The sequence below is a fragment of the Eurosta solidaginis genome, chromosome 1 (assembly GCF_040869045.1).
Source record: "Eurosta solidaginis isolate ZX-2024a chromosome 1, ASM4086904v1, whole genome shotgun sequence".
Lineage (NCBI taxonomy): Eukaryota > Metazoa > Arthropoda > Insecta > Diptera > Tephritidae > Eurosta > Eurosta solidaginis.
The window spans coordinates 275,088,989-275,111,783 of record NC_090319.1 but is presented as its reverse complement, the minus strand read 5'-3'; the positions used below and the strand labels follow the sequence as shown (position 1 = coordinate 275,111,783).

General features: G+C 38.9%; 1 protein-coding gene across 9 annotated transcripts in view; it reads right to left on the bottom strand.

Annotated features, from left to right (window-relative positions):
* The window catches only part of PK2-R2 (Pyrokinin 2 receptor 2), a 432,630-nt gene that overhangs the window by 251,892 nt on the left and 157,943 nt on the right, over positions 1 to 22,795 (bottom strand). For 7 of the 9 annotated variants that reach the window (XM_067760841.1, XM_067760843.1, XM_067760845.1 and 4 more), the window contains one exon: positions 2,012 to 2,144. The exons of the other annotated variants lie outside the window; for them this stretch is intronic. The gene's annotated coding sequence lies outside the window, so the exon portion shown is untranslated. The remainder of the gene's footprint in view (positions 1 to 2,011; positions 2,145 to 22,795) is intronic. 9 annotated transcript variants of the gene reach the window in all.

The following is a 22,795-nucleotide window of genomic DNA, read 5'->3' as shown; positions in this document are numbered from 1 at the left end:
TATATCACCATTTAGCTGCAGTGAAGGGCAGTCTTTCCATCTAAGTGAAAACAAAACGTGTACAGATTTTTTTGTGTTTACTTTTATTTTCCATCGGTCCAGCCACGTCTGTATCTCGTTTAATTATCTCTGCAATAGTTGCATCAATTGGAGACTGACTTGATGCTAGGATAGCGGTGTCATCAGCATATGTAGCAATTAGAATATTTTCGGTTTCGGGTATGTCAGATGTAAAAATGGTATATAGTATAGGGCCCAGTACGCTGCCCTGTGGTACTCCAGCTTTGATGTGTCCTATTTCAGATATTTCTTCATTCACTCTTACGTAAAATGATCTTTCGGCAAGGTAAGACTTTAGTGTTAGATAAAAAGGTGTAGGAAGTATATTTTTTAATTTATATAACAGGCCGTGATGCCATACTTTGTCAAATGCTTGCTGTACGTCCAAAAATGCGGAAGAGCAGTATTCCTTTCTTTCAAAGGAATCCGTTATGAAATTAACAACGCAATTGAAATTATTTTTCCCACTGGTTGGTAAATTTTCTAACATTTTTCGTAGGTAAAAACTGTAATATAACAAATGAATACGACACAAAATATGTTAGCAAGTATCTTTGTTGTAAGGGGATAATTTTTATACCAGTGCTTCGCGAAATTTTGTATGTGAATGGGCAAGGCGTAATAAACTTCAATTGCCACGTCTGAAGTTCCTTCATATTTACAAACGCAACATCTTGGTTGATTGTGACGTTGTTATTGGAATGCATAAGCTTGTGTTAAACGAATATATATGAAAAATGTCATTGTGGCACCGCCTTGAATGAGTCCGTAGCGTGACTAGAACTTTGTTCAAGCACCAAACTGAAAAACCCTTTCAAAAACAAGGACCTATGTCATAAAAGGATCCCGTCCTATTGGCAAATACAAAGCGTTTTCTAGGACATATGCCACTTGCTGCTTCTAGATCTGACAGCTGTATCACTCATAATAGTTGGAGTCTTAGCCTGGCAAGCGCAGGGCACGAGCACCAAACGTGCTCTATCGTTTTCTCCTCCAACCCGCACTTCCTACATCTGCTATTACTGGCCAAGGCTTGTTTAAAGGCATGTGACGCCAGAAGGCAGTGCCCATTCAGAATACCTTTGGTTGATAAGAGTAGCTGGGTAGGTGGTTTCTATCTAGGTTATTAGAAAAAATTTGCCACTTTTCAGAAATTTTTAATTGAATGAAATGTGCCAATATAGGTATCAAACAAGAGGTATTTCGTATCCTACTTCGATAGAATCAGCAGTGTTGCCACCTAGTATTGTCAAAGAGCCGTAGGATATTAATGTCTCTGTACATCCTCGAATACATCGAAGCAATTTAGCTACATCCAAACTTCCCTTACATATGTAGGTGTTGTTGTTTGAAATGTTTTCACAAGGGTGCCAATTTAGAATTTTGATAAAGTATGTCGAAACGTATATCTCTCGAACGAAAGATACTTTAAACGGTCTTTAATAGTAATATTTCTAGAGCATACTCGTCTAACTTAAAAACGCACTCACCCATGAACATGGAATTGTTAGTGTTGTTATTAAGGATATTGCCACAATTTGTATTAAACAGGCAATTTTAAATATTTTGATAAACTCAGTGTCGTGTTAGACGGGGCAAGGGAGAGGGAGAGTGGATTTCTTATTTTTTACGGCTAGATTTTAGTCAAATATTGCAGGATTTCTAAAGACCACTGACAATATAACAAGTTTTTGCCCATAGCTAAAAGTAGGCGTGAAGAGAGGAGGAGGTCTCGCCTACCTTAGACAATTAGTAGTATGCTTTAAACGCGAATACCTGCCTTAAGGCCCAAAACACAACGGATCTAATTGCATGATCAGTGCTTCAAATATCGGCTCCATTTTCCACGCTCAAACACTTCGTAGCTGAATCTTTGGTACCAATTACAGTAAACGATTAATACGGTTTTTATATTATAATTTTCTATTAGTTATATAGAAAATGTACTCACATGGAGGTAAATATTTCCCATTTGCGGCTTTCACATTTTCAAATATTTGACGTACGTTATGTTTTATTAGTAAAACCAAAGATATTTAGTTTGAAGGGAAATCATCCCCCTGGAGTCATAACAAAATGTGTACCTAAAATGAGAATTAAAAAAAAAATATTATTATAGTATTACTGGAGGATATATAAAATTTTGTTTTCGCATAGATATACACTTATACTTATATGTGAATAGTACTTTAAGTAGCTGTAACTATCTTAAACTAGTTTTACCCGGCGTACGTTGTAACGCCCGAGATCGAATGAATGTTGCGTTATTTTTTCTGTTTTGTTTGTTGATAACTTAGTTTATTGTTCTCTAAATTGAATTGCATTTTGTACGCACATTTGGTGAAATTTTCGTTTAAAACATTTTATTATTGTATCTTATTGTAATGCAAGTGGGTAAACAATATTTTTGTTTTTGTTTTTATCGGCCTATTGATAAATGATTCAAGGTTCGATTCGAGCTCAAGGCCAGAACAATAATTTTTTTCTGATGATAATTATTGTTATTTTTTAATTTTTCTAAATTTGAAAAATTGTATTTTGTTTTTGGAATAGTAAGTAGAAAATTTTTCAGACAACCTGCCATAGCTGCGCAGATAGATCCATTTCGAAGGGTGCTAAGCCTTCAGCATCAGTACGCTTTAGTCACGCTGCGCTAACCATTTAGCTATACAGCGGTGGTTTGTTTGACTGGCAAATTTGGATTCTGGATTTTTGTTTATTGTCAATTACTTTGTTTGACATTCCCAAGTATGACATATTCCATTTGTATGGGAGGTGCCACGCCCCTTTTCAAAATTCCACATTTTCTTGGTGGTGTTAGGGATTCACCTCATATTTCAATTTTCTGGCATGTATATCTGCAAAGTTATGCAGTACCAAAGATTCCATTTGTACATCCAGAGATATGCAGTATGATATATTCCATTTGTATGGGAGGTGCCACGACCCTTTTAAAAATTCCACATTTTCTTGGTGATGTTAGGGATCGACCTCATATTTCAGTGTTCTGGCATGTATATCTACAAAGTTATGCAGTACCAAATATTCCATTTGTATGGGAGGTGCCACGCCCCTTTTATATATCGAAATTATTTTTAGCCTAAAACCTTCCCGTTGATCGAAGGAACCCATAACCAAAATTTGGTGATGGTTGATGTGTGGGAAATACCTTTCTATAGCGAACATACACAGCTGTTTCTCGCAATTTCTTTTTTGAGTCATAATCCACCTTTTCATAGACCGGGTCACATATATAGATGTAGAATATATTACATTGTAAATCTCGATGAACACGTACGCAGATGACTCGCGAGCCAGGTGTACCGCATGTAGATCCTAATAAAGTATGTTAAACAAGTGTGAGTTCACACCGACGTATTAAACATGTACATTTTTATGTATGTATGTGTATTCGACTACCTGTTAAAATATACCCACGTCAACCGCCACCTGTCAACCTGTGTAGGTCGCTTTTAACGAGGGTTACTTATTTATAAGTTTTTCACATTTTTATTTTTTTGCGCATGATATGGGAGAATGCAGAATGTAAAGCGTAATTCACGTGGTAGATTGAGTGATGAAATCACGCTTGGCGTGTTCGACAGAAGAGTTTTCCCGAATATTTCTGGTCCTGCGAGTGATGCCGACGGCGGGTATCGAAGGAGGTATAATGATGGCCTGTATGAGCCTTACGCAGATATGACTATAGTGCAGCGAATAAAAACACAAAGGCTTCACTGGCATATTATGCGAGTGGACAAAGACACTTCGGCCAAGAAGAAACTTCAGTCGGCACCGCAGTTTTTAAGCAAAGGAAGTGGGAGACCTCCACTGAGTTGAGAGAGGTAGGTGGTGGAAGACTTGACCACCATTAGTGCTCCAAATTGGCGTTAGTCATCGCGAAACAGTCATAGCTCCCGGGAGTTGTTACGAAACGGCCAAAATCCCTTGAGCTGTTAAACGCCAATTAAAGATGATGATGATTTAAAAAAAAAAAAATATGCTAAAAACTCCTTCCTAGCTTATCATTAAGTCTCAATATATGAAGTTTATGAATATTCAATAGGGCTTACTGTCAAGCTGCACAAAATCAAATTAGTGCATTTGAAAAACCAAAAAAACAAAAAAAAAAAAAAACAAGTAAGGAAGGCTAAGTTCGGGTGTAACTGAACATTACATACTCAGTTGAGAGCTATGGAGACAAAATAAGGAAAATCACCATGTAGGAAAATGAACCTAGGGTAACCCTGGAATGTTGTTGTATGACATGTGTATCAAATAGTAGGTATTAAAGAGTATTTTAAGAGAGAGTAGGCCATAGTTCTATGGATGGACGCCATTTAGGGATATCGCCATAAAGGTGGACCAGGGCTGACTCTAGAATTTGTTTGTACGATATGGGTATCAAATGAAAGGTGTTACTGAGCATTTTAAGAGGGAGTGGGCATTAGATATCGCCATTAGGGTGGGCCAGGGGTGACTCTAGAATGTTTGTACGATATGGGTATCAAACGAAAAGTGTTACTGAGCATTTTAAGAGGGAGTGGGCATTAGGTCTATAGGTGGACGCCTTTTCGAAATGTCGCCATTAGGGTGGGCCAGGGGTGACTCTAGAATGTGTTTGTATGATATGGGTATCAAATGAAAGATGGTAATGAGTATTTTAAAAGGGAGTAATCCTTAGTTCTATAGGTGGACGCCTTTTCGAGATATCGCCATAAAGGTGGACGAAGGGTGACTCTAGAATGTTTGTACGATATGGGTATCAAACGAAAGGTGTTACTGAGCATTTTAAGAGGGAGTGGGCATTAGGTCTATAGGTGGACGCCTTTTTGAGATATCGCCACTAGGGTGGGCCAGGGGTGACTCTAGAATGTTTGTACGGTATGGGTATCATACGAAAGGTGTTATTGAGCATTTTAAGAGGGAGTGGGCATTAGGTCTATAGGTGGACGCCTTTTCGAGATATCGCCATTAGGGTGGGCCAGGGGTGACTCTAGAATGTTTGTACGATATGGGTATCAAACGAAAGGTGTTACTGAGCATTTTAAGAGGGAGTGGACATTAGGTCTATAGGTGGACGCCTTTTCGAGATATCGCCATTAGGGTGGGCCAGGGTGACTCTAGAATGTTTGTACGATATGGGTATCAAACGAAAGGTGTTACTGAGCATTTTAAGAGGGAGTGGACATTAGGTCTATAGGTGGACGCCTTTTCGAGATATCGCTATTAGGGTGGGCCAGGGTTGACTCTAGAATGTGTTTGTACGATATGGATATCAAATTAAAAGTATTAATGAGGGTTTTAAAAGCGAGTGGCCCTTAGATGTATATGTGAAGGCGTTCTCGCGATATCGACCAAAATGTGGACCAGGTGATCCAGAAAATCATCTGTCGGGTACTGCTAATTTATCTATATATGCAATACCACTAACAGTATTCCTGCCAAGATTTCAAGGGCTATTGTAGAACTTTTTCATTTTCATCTACTTAATATGGTAGGTGTCACACCCATTTTACAAAGTTTTTTCCAAAGTTATATTTTGCGTCAATAAACCAATCCAGTTACCATGTTTCATCCCTTTTTTCGTATTTGGTATAGAATTATGGCATTTTTTTCATTTTTCGTAATTTTCGATATCGATAAAGTGGGCGTGGTTATGGTCGTATTTCGGCCATTTTTTATACCAAGATAAAGTGAGTTCAGATAAGTACGTGGGCTAAGTTTAGTAAAGATATATCGGTTTTTGCTCAAGTTATTGTGTTAACGGCCGAGAGGAAGGACAGACGGTGGACTGTGTATAAAAACTGGGCGTGGCTTCCACCGATTTCGCCCATTTTCACAGAGAACAGTTACCGTCATAGAATCTATGCCCCTACCAAATTTGAGAAGGATTGGTAAATTTTTGTTCGACATATAGCATTAAAAGTATTCTAGACAAACTAAATGAAAATGGGTGGAGCCACGCCCATTTTGAAATTTTCTTTTATTTTTGTATTTTGTTGCATCGCATCACTACTGGAGTTGAATTTTGACTTAATTTACTTATATAGAGTAAAGATAATAAATTTTTTGTGGGCGTGTTCTTCATCCAATTTTGCTAATTTTTATTTAGCACATATATAGTAATAGTGGTAACGTTCCTGCCAAATTTCATCATGATATTTTCAACTACTGCCAATTTACAGCTTGCAAAACTTTTAAATTACCTTCTTGTAAAAGTGGGCGGTGCCACGCCCATTGTCCAAAATCTTACTAATTTTCTATTCTGCGTCATAACGTCAACCCATCTACCAAGTTTCATCGCTTTAACCGCCTTTGGCAATGAATTATCGCATTTTTTCGGTTTTTCGAAATTTTCGATATCGAAAAAGTGGGCGTGGTTATAGTCCGATATCGTTCATTTTAAATAGCGATCTGAGAGGAGTACCCAGGAATCTACATACCAAATTTCATCAAGATACCTCAAAATTTACTCAAGTTATCGTGTCAACGGACAGACGGACGGACGGACGGACGGACATGGCTCAATCTAATTTTTTTTTCGATACTGATGATTTTTATATATGGAAGTCTATATCTATCTCGATTCCTTTATACCTGTACAACCAACCGTTATCCAATCAAAGTTAATATACTCTGTGAGCTCTGCTCAACTGAGTATAAAAATATTTCATCTGTGACACAAAGGAATTATAATAATTTTATTATTTATTATATAGATCTCATACTAACAAAACGTCAAAAAATGTGTTTGCATATTGGTACAGAACTCGCTTAGTAACACTGTTCAACAACTTTTTTGGACTAAATTAGCTGAATCTATGTTCAAATTACAGCATAGACGAGATTCCTACATATAAATTACCCATTTGCTTATCTGATATAAAATATTATATTTGACGAAAATAATCAAAATTATAAGGGCTTTCATGTGCTTCATGCCGATTTTGTTGGAAACGCTGCACTGTGCTCTACTCTAAACAAGAAAGGAAGGCTAAGTTCGGATGTAACCGAACATTACATGCTCAGTTGAGAGCTATGGAGACAAAATAAGGGAAAATCACCTCGTAGTAAAATGAACCTAGGGTAACCCTGGAATGTGTTTCTATGACGTGTGTATCAAATGGAAGGTATTAAAGAGTATTTTAAGAGGGCGTGGGCCTTAGTTCTATAGGTGGACGCCTTTTCGAGATATCGCCATAAAGGTGGACCAGGGGGGACTCTAGAATGCGTTTCTACAATATGGATGTCGAATGAAAAGTGCTAATGAGTATTTTAAAAGGGAGTGGGCCTTTGTTTTATAGGTGGACGCCTTTTCGAGATATCGCCATAGAGGAGGACCAGGGGTGATTCTAGATTTTTTTGTACAATATGGGTATCAAACGAAAGGTGATAATGAGTATTTTAAAAGGGAGTGGGCCTTAGTTCTATAGGTGGACGCCTTTTCGAGATATCGCCATAAAGGTGGACCAGGGGTGACTCTATAATGTGTTTGTACGATATGGGTATCAAATTAAAGGTATTAATGAGGGTTTTAAAAGGGAGTGGTGGTAGTTGTATATGTGAAGGCGTTTTCGAGATATCGACCAAAATGTGGACAAGGGTGACCCAGAACATCATCTGTCGGGTACCACTAATTTATTTATATATGTAATACCACGAACAGTTATCCTTCCAAGATTCCAAGGGCTTTTGATTTCGCCCTGCAAAACTTTTTCATTTTCTTCTATTTAATATGGTAGGTGTCACACCCATTTTACAAAGTTTTTTTCTAAAGTTATATTTTGCGTCAATAGACCAATCCAATTACCATGTTTCATCCCTTTTTTCGTATTTGGTATATTATTATTGAATTTTTTTTCATTTTTAGTAATTTTCGATAGTCGGATTTCGTCCACTTTCTGTACCAAGATAAAGTGAGTTCAGATAAGTACGTGAACTGAGTTTAGTAAAGATATATCCATTTTTGCTCAAGTTATCGTGCTAACGGCCGAGCGGAAGGAGGGCGTGGCTTCAACCGATTTCGCCCTTTTTCACAGAAAACAGTTATCGTCATAGAATCTAAGCCTCTACCAAATTTCACAAGGATTGGTTATGTTTTGTTCGACATATGGCATTAAAAGTATCCTAGACAAATTAAATGAAAAAGAGCGGAGCCACGCCCATTTTGAAAATTTCTTTTATTTTTGTTATTTGTTGCACCATATCATTACTGGAGTTGAATGTTGACATAATGTACCTATATACTGTATAGATATTAACTTTTCTTTTAAAATTTGACTTTAAAGAAATTTTTATTAAAAAAGTGGGCGTGGTCGTTCTCCGATTTTGCTAATTTTTATTAAGCATACATATAGTAATAAGAGTAATGTTCCTGCCAAATTTCATCATGATATCTTCAACGACTGCCAAATTACAGCTGGCAAAACTTTTAAATTACCTTCTATTTAAAGTGGGCGGTGCCACGCCCGTTGTCCAAAATTTTACTAGTTTTCTATTCTGCGTCATAAGTTCAACTCACCTACCAATTTTCATCGCTTTATCCGTATTTGGTAATGAATTATCGCACTTTTTCGATTTTTCGAAATTTTCGATATCGAAAAAGTGGGCGTGGTTATAGTCCGATATCGTTCATTTTAAACAGCGATCTGAGATGAGTTCCCAGGAACCTACATACCAAATTTCATCAAGATACCTCAAAATTTACTCAAGTTATCGTGTTATCGGACGGACGGACATGGCTCAATCGAATTTTGTTTCGATACTGATGATTTTGATATATGGAAGTCTATATCTATCTCGATTCCGTTATACCTGTACAACCAACCGTTATCCAATCAAAGTTAATATACTCTGTGAGCTCTGCCCAACTGAGTATAAAAAGAAAAGTGCAAAGAAACCGCCAACACAGAAATGAATATGGTTGGTCAAAAACACATATTTACACAATTCTGTCAAATAAACTGTAATATTGATATATTCCTCTACTTTCCACCCACATACATCCACGCTTTATACTTGGGTGTCGCAACTTCATAAAATTTTCTTGGCACTTAAAGGCAACAAAAAAAATTTCATCGATGTAAGAGAAAAATTACAAAGTTTACAAACGGCGATGGTTATTGGGACATGTTTCTAAATTTCACTTCTTCATCAGCAGCGGGGCATTCATATGGCCGAGTGGATAAAGGCATCTATCTGCCTTCACACTAGTATAAAGTATGAATATTGGAGATTTCGAGTTCAATACTCAGCTCTCGAGAAGCTAGCGGATGAAGAAGTGACATTAAGAAACATGCAGTGGCGTAATGAGGGGGAGAAATGAGGGCATCTTGCCCCGAGCGCTACTTTCAGGGGGTCGCCAAATGGTCCACAAAGTATAACTTATGCATATATCCCGAATACTTGCGACAGGTTGTGGAATAGTTGAAAGCATATACTTTTTTTTATCACGTTCAACGTTACGATGGGAATTACTAACAAATGATTTAACAAAAACTGTTAAACGCGAATCTGAAAACCAATTGCGCGCCAGAATACAAGCGGTTATCGTTATCGTCGATGGGCTAGAGAATGTAGTAGAATACTTAGAAAAATCAGCAGAGGACACTAACACCACAAGTAACACCAGAAGCGAAGCTCCAATTCTGTCGCAAAATTTACTAAATTTAGTTTCATAACGTCTGTTCATTTCTTGTATAAAATCTTAAGAGGATTCATCGTGTACAGCTTAGCTGACCAGATCCGGAGATGAATTTTAGAGAAGCGTATCATGATCTTAAATCATTAGCGACTGAACAATCCGAAATACGAGACACTCTCTGTGAAGTAGCGATAGAAAAAGCGAAGTCCCTTTGTGAAAAATGGGATATTGATAAAGTAAAACGTGTAAGAAGGCATCGCAAAATGTCCGGAGAATTGGACAGAGATGTTGGTGATGTGAAACTTCTCGCGCTATGAAAAGTGTTCTCGATCATCGCCAACAAGAAATACGTACAAGATTTACACGACTAAATGACCTTAATTTTAGATTTGGATTTCTCTTAGACATTGGATTACTTTAGACACTTAGAAAGAAATTGTAAGCACTTGGGTGAATTTTATAATACCGATTTCGATGGAACAGAACTTTTTATCCAAATATGTGACTGCAAAGTATGACTTCGCAGTAGAAGAAGAAACTAACCTAAAACTCCGCTAGAATTACTTATTTCTATAATCTCGTATGGAGAAGTTTTTTGTCCAAACTTGCGAGTGGCACTTAAAATACTATCTCAGTATCAATTGCTAGCTGCGAACGTTCATTCAGGAGATTAGAACTGATTTTGACATATATACGATCAACGATCGTGTGACCTAACATTATTAAGTATGGAAAAAGAAAAATTTGAAGTAATAAATAAATATTTTTCCCCGGGTGCAAGAAAACCTCAGTGCGCCACTGGAAACATTTCCTAATAACCATCGCCGTTTGTGAACTTTGTAATTTTCTCTAACATCAATAACAAAAACAATTGTATAAAGCAATATGAGTATGTCTCGCTAATTAAATACGGAAAAAAGTTTTCATTTAAGAAATTGAATTTCTTCAATAAAGTTTTTTTTTGGCAAAAGTGTTACGCTTTTTGTGCGCCTCGCAAGGGTTGTTAATATATTTTTTTCTATTCTAAAAAGCAGGTAACGCCTTTACGGGGTATTTCGTTCTTTTGTGAAAGCGTTTCACTTTTACTCTGCATAAAATGGCGGTGTGGCAGTGCAACTCTGCTAAACCAGCTGATCGCGACCCTGCCCCCGTCTTCTCCCCCCCCCCCTATTTTCCGGAAGCAATCGTGTAGGTCAGGGAAACAGACTCTTAGTCCCTACCTCCGTTTGCACCGTTTGCCAGCACAGAATATATATGTTTGCGACATCCGCCCAATGCAGCTCCTGCCTTGGGTGGTGCCACTTCCCTAGATGTTCTGGTCTCCGCGACGGCAACCCCCCGACGGGTTTCATCGCGCCATGTTGCCAGGTCGCAAACCCAAATCATCCGGGTACCCCAATGCTTGCCCAAGGACGCCCAGTCCTAGGGCCACAACAGCAATTGCGTCCTGGCCTTCCCCAACCCAGGCGTAGTCACCCGTCACTTACCCCCAGAGTGGCGACGTCTCCCCTTATGCACTTCAGAATTCTGCAGTTAAACTGTAATGGACTAACTGGGAAGATTACGGAGATAGTCGATTTCATGAGGCGGCACAACATCCGCATTGCTGCGATTCAAGAGACTAAACTCACAGCAAGATCTGCATGGCAGACCTGCTCTGGGTATAACGTCCACAGGAAAGACCGCGAGAGCGGAAATGGAGGCGGTCTCGCGTTTATCATACACCACTCTGTGCAATATTATATATTTGATCCTGGCATCGACCGCAGGGACAATGTCTTAGAACGTCAAGGCCTATCTGTCCGGTCAGGCGATGCAAACCTAGAAAACATCAACATCTACATCCCTCCTGCCACCTGTTGCCCCAGTGGATACCGCCCTAATATCAGGGCCTTACTCACTGACAACAATCGCATTATCTTAGGCGATTTCAATGCCCATCATGATCTATGGCATTCAAACTTGCGGGCGGACAGTAGGGGTGAGATGTTGTTGGATCAAATAGAAGAAACGACGTTCTGCACAATAAACGGAGACACCCCCACACGTATGGTAGGAAGCTGTAACAGCTCGCCAGATATCTCAATCGTGAGCGGAGAACTCGTAAACTGCGTCAACTGGCAGCCGATGGTAACATTGGCATCCGACCACCTGCCCATACTTATTTCGTTTGAGCGTAACGCCGACTTCATCGTCACTGAAAAACGCACTTTCATAAACTTCAAAAAAGGAAAGTGGGAAGAATATAAATCCTTTACAGACAGCCGCCTAGCTGCCCTCCCTATCCCGACTGATGCCCGCCAAGGGGAGCGTGCCTTCCGTAAGGTCATTAAATCCGCCTCGGCACATTTCATTCCCGCCGGGAGAATTCCCGAAATCCGGCCCACTTCCCGGCGGAGGCCGCAAACTTAGCGAGAGAACGTGACCTTATAAGACAGTCAAATAAGGGATATAAACCAACGCATCAGATTGCTTGTAGATGAACACAAGCGGGCGAAATGGGAGGAGCACCTAAGAGGTTGTAACCTCTCTACCGGTGTGGGTAAACTTTGGTCCACCGTAAAGTCCCTATCGAATCCGACTAAGCACAAAGACAAAGTTTCCATCGCCTTTGGCGACAAAGTACTGTCGGACGCGAAAAAATGCGCGAGCGCTTTCTGCCGACAATATATAATGCATCCTACGGTCGACAAAGATAGACGGAGAGCCAATATACGCGCACATAAACACAAATTCAGGGCGTCACCAATCACCATCACCGCTAAAGAGGTTGAGGACGCCATTGGTCGTGCTAAACCATCCAAAGCAGTGGGCCCAGACGGCATAGCCATGCCGATGCTTAAAAACCTAGGGAAAGAGGGGTTCAAATATTTAGCGCATGTCTTCAATCTGTCTCTTTCCACCTTTGTCATACCTGAGAAATGGAAAATGGCCAAGGTGGTCCCGCTACTAAAGCCTGGGAAACCAGCTAACATAGGTGAGTCGTATCGTCCGATATCTCTCCTATCGCCAGTGGCAAAGACGCTTGAAGCCATTTTGCTCCCTTATTTCCAAGCAAATTTGCAGCTAGCCCCTCATCAGCATGGCTTCAGAAAACTCCATAGCACTACCACCGCGCTAAATGCCATTAGCACCCAGATAAATTGCGGTTTAAATCAATACCCCCACCATAGAACAGTACTCGTAGCGCTAGACCTATCAAAAGTTTTTGATACGGTCAACCATGGCTCGTTACTGCAGGACCTGGAAGGGTCTACCCTTCCCCCATGTCTTAAAAGGTGGACCGCAAATTATCTGGGTGGTCGGCAGGCATCGGTGCAATTTAGAAACGAAACATCAAAACCAAGGAGAATTAAACAGGGGGTGCCACAGGGTGGTGTCCTATCCCCACTTTTGTTTAATTTCTACATACCTAAGCTACCTTCACCACCGGAAGGAGTCAAAATCGTTTCCTACGCCGATAACTGCACAATAATGGCCACAGGCCCAGGCCCAAAGATCGATGTGCTATGCAATAAAATAAACGGCTACCTCCCTGATCTCTCCCGTTTTTTCGCCTCGCGAAACCTGGCATTATCACCGACTAAATCTTCCGCGACCTTATTTACAACATGGACGCCCCAAATTTCGACCATTTTGAACATCCACGTCGATGGCACTACGCTACCGACTGTCCTACACCCCAAAATCTTGGGTGTGACGTTTGATCAGGATCTACATTTTGGTGAGCACGCAGCCGCAATTGTTCCGAGAATTCAGAGCCGAAACAAAATCCTTAAATCCCTCGCTGGCAGTACTTGGGGAAAAGATAAAGAAACGCTCATGACTACATACAAAGCAATTAGCCAGCCGATTACGTGCTACGCGTCACCCATATGGTCGCCAAGCCTAAAAATCACCCACTGGAAGAAACTACAGGCCTGCCAAAATACTGCTCTCAGAATCGCCACGGGCTGTCTTCTTATGTCCCCAGAACACCATCTGCATAATGAGGCGAGAATACTCCCCATCAGGGAGAGAAATGAGATGCTGACCAAACAGTTCCTGTTGAATACCCAGAAACCTGGGTATCCCAACAGACATCTGATTGATGAACCAGCACCGCCTAGGGGCTTAAAAGTCATCTCCGTAAGCATTTTGAGGAAATACGGTACCTGAGAACCCAGCCGTATGAAGTGAGAAAACACAAGCAGGTCCTTGGTGAACTCCATAAACAGGCGTCGGACCTTTATGCCGGGAATTGCCCGGTGAATCCAGTACTTAACGAAAATTATCCAAAACTTGCGGAAGAGGAACGCATACTCCCCAGGGAAACGCGTGTCACTCTTGCTCAACTTCGTTCTGGATACTGTAACAGGTTAAACTCTTACCTATCCAGAATCAACCCCGACATACAAAATGTATGCCCCGCTTGCAATGTGTCTCCACATGACACCAACCATCTCTTTAATTGTAATGTGTAACCAACACCTCTAACACCCCTTTCCTTATGGTCCACCCCTGTTGAAACGGCAAGTTTCCTTGGACTCCCGTTAGAGGATATTGATGACAGTTTGTGATCGGTCGCGGCTATTAGGTGGGGCGAGCATTGCTACAACAACAACATCGCGACAATTTATTTTCGTAACTTCACAAATTTTTAGAAAAGAAAATTGAAATGAAGGAAATAATTGCTAATGAATTTTTATTATCATTGACAGCGCGTTTGTGAAAATCAGTTAATACACAGGGTAACCATTTATGTTCTTTGCATGCATTATAAATGTTCAAAATTTTCTGATATTTTATGTAACTCTATTAAGGCTTTACCATTTAATTAGGCAACAATTTATTTCAGAAAAGAAAACGTTATAAGTATGTTTACTTTCTCTGTATGGTTTCGTTCTATAAATCATTTTATGCGCCACTACACACAATAGCAAACACGAAAATAGCAAGGACTATTTTTATCGAATTTTTTGAACAAAATTTTCTTTTTTTAATTTTTAAAATATTTTATTATAATTTGAGGAGTTGCGTAAAAAAGGAGATCTTCTTTGAAAATTACGTTTTGGGATTTTAGTGTTTTAAACATTTCAGGTGATATAGCATTTTTGTTGTTGTAACATATGAAACAATTTCTTAATATATAGTATTGTAACGAATTTAGGGAAACTCCGCTTATTTGCAACCTTCTGCTAACGTTGTAATCGCTAAACTGTTGTATAAATCACTCCAATATTCTGTATTGCAAAATGGTCTTTATTTAGATTACTTTGGGAGTAGTACTTCACAATTATACTTCACAACCAATAGTGTGTTTAAATCAAAACTGATTACTGATTACTCAGCTTGCGTTGCTTTTATACACTCCGTCGCTTCATTCGCATATTTCTACTAAAGTCTAGACGTTTCGCTTTCTGCTGTATCTCCTGATTGGTAATTGAGCTACATATATGCGTGTGCATGTGTGAGAACAACTTCGGCTGATGACTACATGTGTGTGTGAGTTATCTCTTGTTGTTTTTGTTGTAGCGATAAGGTTGCTCCCGAAGGCTTTGGAGAGTGTTACCGATGTGATGGTCCTTTGCCGGATACAGATACGGTACGCTCCGGTACCACAGCACCATTAAGGTGCTAGCTCGACCATCTCGGGAACGAATTATATGGCCACATTAAACCTTCAAGCCATTCCCTCCCTCCCCAACCCCAAGTACCATGAGGAGCTTGGAGTCGCCAGAGCCTCGTCTGCTACTGAAACAGGATTCGCCGCGGATAGGTGAGGTTGACAATTAAGTTCGGAGAAGCTATATATTGCGCTGACAACCTGAAGGGTTGCGCTACACAGCCCCTTGAATCTGGTATTTTAGTCGCCTCATTGCCTTGTATGTATGTGTGTAAATGATGATTTATTTGATGTACACAATAGTGGCAGCTTGCTTTATTGTTGTTGTGCCTTTATTTATTTAGTATAAGCTTAATGATGCAATTATTCGTCACAGTATATTTCATATATAATCTTTCCAATGTATTTATATGTTGACAAAATCCAGTTTTCACAACTTTCAGCAAAAATGACGAAATAAATTAGGGATAGATGTTTCCTACTTGCACATAACACAGCTGCAACAGTGGCATGTTAACAAAATTTTTGTATATCCCACTTAAAAAAAAAATTAATGTAAGGCGCGATAACCTCCGAAGAGATCTAAGGCCGAGCTTCTCTTCCAATTTGCGTCGCGCTCCTCTTGATTTTCCCTACAAATTGTCCGGACGGGACCTACGTGTTTTATGCCGACTCCGAACGGCATCTGCAAGGCAGATGACTTTTCTCTGAGAGCTTTTCATGGCAGAAATACACCCGGAGTGCTTGCCAAACACTGCCGAGGGGCGACTCCGCTTAGAAAAATTTTCTTCTAATTGAAAAATCTTATTTCTAAAATTTTGTTGTTGCTTTGCCCGGGGTTTGAACCCAGGGCATACGGTGTGGTTGGCGGAGCAAGCTACCATCACACCACGGTGGCCGGCACTTGGCGCACTTTGTGGGAGTGTGAGTAACTTAATTTTTATACCCAGTTGAGCAGAGCTCACAGAGTATATTAAGTTTGATTGGATAACGGTTGGTTGTACAGGTATAAAGGAATCGAGATAGATATAGACTTCCATATATCAAAATCATCAGGATCGAAAAAAAATTTGATTGAGCCATGTCCGTCCGTTAACACGATAACTTGAGTAAATTTTGACGTATCTTGATGAAATTTGGTATGTAGGTTCCTGAGCTCTCATCTCAGATCGCCCACTTTTTCGATATCGAAAATTTCGAAAAACCGAAAAAGTGCGATAATTCATTACCAAAGACAGATAAAGCGATGAAACTTGGTAGATGGGTTGAACTTATGACGCAGAATAGAAAATTTGTAAAATTTTGGACAATGGGCGTGGCACCGCCCACTTTTGAAAGAAGGTAATTTAAAGGTTTTGCAAGCTGTAATTTGGCAGTCGTTGAAGATATCATGATGAAATTTGGCAGGAAGGTTACTCCAATCACTATATGTACGCTTAATAAAAATTAGCAAAATCGGAGAAGGACCACGCCCACTTTTAAAAAAGATTTTTTTTAAAGTAAAATTTTAACAAAATATTTAATATCTTTACAGTATATAAGTAAATTATGTCAACATTCACCTCCAGTAATGATATGGTGCAAAAAAATACAAAAATAAAAGAAAATTTAAAAATGGGCGTGGCTCCGCCCTTTTTCATTTAATTTTTCCAGGATACTTTTAATGCCATAAGTCGAATAAAAATTTACCAAACCTTTTGAAATTTGGTAGAGGCATAGATTTTAGACGTTAACTGTTTTCTGTGAAAATGGGCGAAATCGGTTGAAGCCACGCCCAGTTTTTATACACAGTCGTCCGTCTGTCCTTCCGCATGGCCGTTAACACGATAACTTGAGCAAAAATCGACATATCTTTACTGAACTTAGTTCACGTACTTACCTGAACTCCCTTTATCTTGGTATAAAAAATGAACGAAATCCGACTATGACCACGTCAACTTTTTCGATATCGAAAATTACGAAAAATGAAAAAATGTCATAATTCTATACCAAATAGGAAAAAAGGGATGAAACATGGTAATTGGATTGGTTTATTGACGTGAAATATAACTTTAGAAAATACTTTCTAAATTGGTTGTGACACCTACCATATTAAGTAGAAGAAAATGAAAAATGTCTGCAGGGCGAAATAAAAAACCCTTGAAATCTTGGCAAGTATTACATATACAAATAAATAAGCGGTATCCAACAGATGATGTTCTGGGTCACCCTGGTCCACATTTTGGTCGATATCTGGAAACCGCCTTCACATATACAACTACCACCACTCCCTTTTAAAACTCTCATTAATACCTTTAATTTGATACCAATATCGTACAAACACATTCTAGAGTCACCCCTGGTCCACCTTTATGGCGATATCTCGAAAAGGCGTCCACCTATAGAACGAAGGCCCACTCCCTTTTAAAAATACTCATTAACACCTTTCATTTGATACCCATATCGTACAAACATATTCTAGAGTGACCCCTGGTCCACCTTAATTGCGATACCTCGAAAAGGCGTCCACCTATAGAACTAAGGCCCACTCTCTTTTAAAATACTCATTAACACCTTTCGTTTGATACCCATATTGTACAAACGTATTCTAGAGTCACCCCTGGTCCACCTTTATGGCGATATCTCGAAAAGGCGACCACCTATACAACTACCACCACTCCCTTTTAAAACCCTCGTTAATACCTTTAATTTGATACCCATATCGCACAAACACATTCTAGAGTCACCCCTGGTCCACCTTTGTGGCGATATTTTGAAACGGCATCCACCTATAGAACTAAGGCCCACTCCCTTTTAAAATACTCATTAACACCTTTCGTTTGATACCCATATTGTACAAACAAATTCTAGAGTCAACCCTGATCCACCTTTATGGCTATATCCCTAAATGGCGTCCACCTATAGAACTATGGCCCACTCCCTCATAAAATACTCTTTAAATTCATTTGATACACATGTCATACAAACACATTCCAGGGTTTCCCTCGGTTCATTTTCCTACATGGTCATTTTCCCTTATGTTGTCACCATAGCTCTCAACTGAGTATGTAATGTTCGGTTACACCCGAACTTAACCTTCCTTACTTGTTCTTTTTAAACAAAGCAAAAAACTGGCGCAGAGCTTTTCATTTTGCGTTGTCACGAAGTCAATTGCAAAGATATAAAAAAAATATTTGGTTTGAGTATAAAACGGGACATTTTTTGCCAATTGAGCTGTTTTACGCAAAACGGGTTCTTTGAGGCTTGATAACTTTTCGATTAACAGTCTACAACATTTCGATACAAAATCTAAAATCCTTCGATAGTATATCCATAACTTTACGAAAACGTATCGATAACTTTTTAATAAAAAATCGATACTATTTTGATAATATAACGATAAATTATTAATAACAAACCGACAGCCCGTGGATAAAAATGATTAACATATTGATAACATTTATTTTCGATAGGAAATTTATAACAACAAATCGATATCTCCTCAATATTTCGTCGATAACATTTCTACAACAAACCGAAAACAAGACATGGCTAGCACGCCGTTCGACTTCAGCTTCGGATTTGGGTTTGGCTTCGGTTTTGACTTCTAATCTTTCCTTTGCTCACCCCTTCGTTTCCTCTTTCCTTTATTTTCCGTTCCATTCCTTTCAGGAGTTATGGAAACTACCTTCATTTGCAATAAATTTCTTGTTTTTCTTCAATTAGAAATAAGGTTTTTCTAAGCGGGATCGCCCATCGGTATTGATTTGGCGAACACTCCGAGTGTATTTCTGCCATGAAAAGCTTCTCAGTGAAAATTCATCTACCTTTCAGATGCGTTCGGATTCGGCGTAAAACATTAATGTCTCGTCCCACCAATTTGTAGAAAACATTAAAAGGAGCACGACGCAAATCTCTTCGGACATTGCCGCGCCCTGTATTTATCTATTTGTTTTTTTTTTGGTTAGCAACAAGTTTTCTTTCCAGCCAATTTCGCCAAATTCACTTTTTCCTTACTTTTATCGTGCACATTTTGTATCTATGTGCAGTATTTGCCTTTGTGAAAAAGGAATTATTCTCTAACATGTGTCCTGGTACCTAATTGGGTTTTTTTCCAATTAGTCGTGAAATTTTGGTAACACTAAGGTACATTCAGTCTATGTGAGGACTGTATTGACCGTCCAGTCCAACTCATCCTAACTTATTTGCTGATTCAAACATATGGATGGAAATTAAAATTTTGTATTTATAATTGAAATGTATGTAGTTTTACAGCCCAAACAATTTTTAGTCTTACACAGTGCAAGTTCAAACCTCTCAGCTAAAGAATAAAAACCATCTGCACATTATACATAATATTTAAAAATTAAACATATTCTACATTGTTAAATTAGTGGTAATTTTTAGTACGTGAAGATTTTTATTTTATTTTTTATTTTTTTATACCTAGTTGCACTTGTACACAGGATATTTTAATCTTGATTGGATAACGCTTGATTGTGCAGGTATAAGGACATCGATATCGATATAGACTACCATATGTCAAAATCATCAGTGCCGAAAAAAATTTGACTAAAGCTGCAGACATTGGTGTTTTATCGGTAAGAGTATCGGTAACCTTCTAACAGCTGATTCTACCAACCTTATGAGAACCAATGCAATCGATTATTGGTGCCGCTAAGGTCGTAACCGTATCGTAGCCAACCAATTGGTTTTTGGTTTACCGTCGTAACGATAAACAGCTGATTACGTTAGGGATACGACTACAGCGATACGACATACGGCACCAATGACTCCCGCTTAAGCCATGCCGAGACATACATCCATCTCTCCGTCCATTATCACGATAACTTGAGCAAACATTGATATATCTACACCAAATTCTGTATACGGGCTTATCTGGACCAATAAAAGATTGGTATTAAAAATTAGCGAAATCGAACGATAACCAAAATGATGATGATGTTGTTGTTGTTGTTGTTGTTGCAGCGATAAGGACACACCCCGAAGGCCTTGGGGAGTGTTATCGATGTTGATGCTCCTTTGCCGGATGCAGATGCGGTACGTTCCGGTACCAAGCCCGACCATATCGGTAACGATTTGTTTTGACCACATGCGACCTTGTTGGCCATCCCGCCATTCCACCCCCTAGATCCATGAGGAGTTCGGGGTCGCCAGATCTTCGGCTGTTAATGAAACATGATTCGCCACGGATAGGTGAGTTTGACAATTGGGTTTGGAGAAGCTATATATTGCGCTGGCAACCTGAAAGGGCTGCGCTACACAACCCCTTGAATCTGGTATTTTAGTCGCGTTTTACGACAGGCATACCCAACTCGGGTATATGGTGACCCCCTAACCCGCTGGCGGATGGAAAAAATGACATAATTCAAGAACGAATACCGCTAAGCTAATGAAATGTGGTAGGTAGATTGGTTTTATGACGCAAAACATAAATTCCAAAAAAAAATTGGAATATGGGCGTGGTACCACCCACATTTAGAACAGGAAAATTCGGAAGTTTAAACAAGGCGTTAATCAAAAGCTGTTAAAGATATTACATTTACAATTGGCCGAGACACTATACTTGTTAAATTATATTATATAGACTGAGTAAAGATAATCATAATCGGTTGAAGACCACGCCCACTTTTTCTAAAGGTCTAACTTTAACAAAGTTTACAATAAATCTATGGTATTTAACTATATTTGACTGATATTCTACCTCTGTAGTGGGTAAGGTTGAGCTAAGAACAAAACTTAGTCCTTGTTTGTTAAGTCGAACAAAAATCTCTCAATGCGAACGAAATGTAGCATAAACTTTTTTTCATAGCTACAACTGTTAAACTACATTTTTACCCACTCAAGTTCATTAGTGGTAGCCTCTGTATACCTTTTGCTTTTTTGGACGAAAATGAGTTCAGAATATAACCATATATGTATTATTGCGCAGCCTTATAACACCACTAACAACACATGCATAACTAACAACAACAGCGATTGCTCGGCTGCACCCGAACTTAGACTTTCTTGCTTCTTTTGTTACGAGGTAAGATAGGATAGGACAGTTTTCTTTATAGTAAAAAGTGAATCTGTTATATCAAATAAATTCAAATGAGAGTTAAAATCATGACACCAACACCAAAAAGGTTCACTTTATTCGAAATTGTTTCTACACTGCCTCAAAAAAAGATATTTTTAATGTCTTGCCGCTCGTGATGGGACGTTAAACTTTACTTCGTTCGAAATAAAAGGGCTGAAAATCAACCCATCCGACATGCAAGATTTGGAATCGATAAGCTTCAACCGACTAATATAAGTGGAAGATTATATGCAAAGTCCCATTGAAAATTCCTTAAAAAGAAGAGCAAAAATTGTTTTTATATTAGCCGTGTTTTTTTTTACACGCGTATACCTACGTTTCGTTTGCGCGTCGAAAACACCCGCCTATCCTCGCTTAGATAATGCTTAGGAGACCCATCTAGCGGCTGTGGTAAAACAACTAGTTACAGCAACAGGGTGTATCGAAAAGCGGTGACACAGTCCTCTGTTGTATTTCTGTGTATAACATATCGCTGAAGCAGTTTTGATAAATAGTGGACGCGCATAGAATACTTAGAATTAGTGCAGAGGGTGAAACATAGACACATATTTCAGTTACATCTGAGTATAATGCGTTTTGGAATTTGGTAGAACTAATTTTATACGTAGCTATTTCAGAGGTGTATTTAAAGTTTGTCGCTTAGCAGTCCATATAAAGTTTAAGCGTAAACGTATATAGATGAGAAAAAAAAAACACAGCTAATGATTCTTAACTATCTGCATGAACACTATATCGCGGATTCTAGATTTTTTGATCCATATTCTAGTATCGGTCTAACTAATGTGGTAAAAAGGACTTTAGGTACATAAGGGTCCTTAAATTCTTTGTTCCATCATTTCACACATGACAGAACACCAGCAGCCTTAATATGAAGGTTAAAACTTAGTTTGCCATCTATCGTGACTCCCAAATCAACAAAATATTTTATTGATACAATACAAAAGTTATTAATTACATAAGAGGCTGCTCGCAAAGATCTCCGAGCGATGCGCAAGAATTTGCATTTATTAATAATTAATTTAATTTGCATGGAGCTTTTAGCTTTTGAAAATATTGTACTTACTCAATTTGCTCAGTATCTAACCGTGAAAATGATTTTAATGCCTCTGCGAGTTCGCTGCGATTAAATTAAATAACAAAATCGCTTAAGATCTTGATAATAGAATTCAAGTTTTTTACCACCATTAGCACTTTAAGGTATTAAGGTTAAGTAAGCATTCTTGTTATTGTAGCAAAAAGCCACCCAACTAAATGCATTCGGTTTGGCAGTAACTTAATTCGTTAAAATGTTCTCGACCTTTAATCTGTACGTAATGAAGGCTTTTTACTCTACCGCTTCACAAAGGAAAGGATGCTCGAAATATAAAACAAACCTACACATATTTACACTATAGATAATCGC